Source organism: Malus domestica, chromosome 05 (assembly GCF_042453785.1).
Source record: "Malus domestica chromosome 05, GDT2T_hap1".
Taxonomy (NCBI): Eukaryota; Viridiplantae; Streptophyta; class Magnoliopsida; order Rosales; family Rosaceae; genus Malus; species Malus domestica.
Window position 1 is genome coordinate 36,865,538 of NC_091665.1, and position 1,661 is coordinate 36,867,198.

Here is a 1,661-nt window from a genome sequence, read left to right on the forward strand (position 1 = left end):
TTTCTGGTTTTTGAATCCTGGTATTGCCATGTCATAGTAGGCATTATCTTCCTATATACGTTATAGGAGTCTTTTTGGTTTTGTTCAATTTGTGAGAGGACAGTTCTATGGACACAACAAACCTTAATGCATAAAGTAATTTAAGTTAACACATTTTGATATGATTTCAGCTAATTAAATTTCTAAATTCAGTCTAATAGACCCAGATATACTGGATAAGTGTTAAACTTAAGATAATACTTGGATCTCTTTATGGAAGAATGCATACATATTACCTGTTGATGCACAAAATCAGTGAGGACTTTGGTACAACAGAAAGTGTTAAGTTTGTGACCTTCGCTAGATTGCTCCGGTCACTAGTATGGATAAGTATGTAAATGGATAGAGATAGAGAAGCAAACACAAGATGTACGTGGTTCACCCAGATTGGCTACGTCTACGTAGTAGAGGAATTCTCATTAATTGTGAAGGGTTTACATAAGTACATAGGTTCAAGCTCTCCTTTAGTGAGTACAAGTGAATGATTTAGTACAAATGACATTAGGAAATATTGTGAGAGAATGATATCTATTTATAGAAGAGAGTTTCTAGTTTCATTCTGACATTGACACGTGTCGTGTTGTGATTGGCTTCTGATGTTGACACATGTCGCGCTATGATTGGTTTCTAATGTCGACACATATCGCGCTGTGATTGGCCTTCTGGTTGGAGGGAAACTCTTCTGGATCCTTGACGGTATAACGTTGACCGGTGCTCAGTAATTTTGGGATTGGTCAAGTATGGTACAAACATTACCAATTATGGATAACGTATCTTCATTGTATAAAATTTTGTAATCAAAATTATTCGATTTATTAATTTTCATTTGAGGTATGAAGTATGGTGTGACCAAGAGTTATGTGTGAGCACACACAAGAAGAAGAATCCAGTTTTCCAGTCGAGTATAACCACAAAAGCACCCACTAGTGAATGGCTTTTAGGATGTGGGATCAGAATCGCATTATTGATAGGTGGAGTCAGGTGAAATCACATGGCTATGTCCCATTCTATTTTCGGTTTCCATTGTAGGAACCTACCAACCTAGGCAGAGCCAGGGTATCTTACTTGGCATCGTTGGGGTTGTTACAGGTGGCAAGTCTGCCATGCAGAAATATTATTTTGACTCATCCACTATTTCTCTTACAAAGATGCAAACCACGTGTATGATAAAGTATCACAATTAGGGTTTTTATCTGTATAGTTCTGTACAATGTATGTAAATATTATGGTAGACGCGAGTTATTCTGTCCATTGAATTGCCCTTGATTTGCAAATTGCGAGTAGGGCTTCTCAGTTGATGATCTTCCTGTGAGAATCCTCAGATATCGTTTTGTTAGTTGAGTTTTCAAGTTGTGTTAAATAAGGGTAAATGTTGGGAGTAAAACAACTGTGGAAGTGTTCATCAAGAATGCTCCAATATGTAGGCGTAAGAACTGATCTTTGTAAAGTCTGCAGAAGATATGAATTACCCTAAACCCTAAAACTTTTCTCTACACCAGGCGCACAATTATATCAAATAAATATGAATTACAAAAGAATGCAGAAGGTATCTTCCCGTTAATAATGTTTCTATGTCATACGTTCTTATTGTCTTGCTAAAGGGTTTTATTTGTTTATTCTGT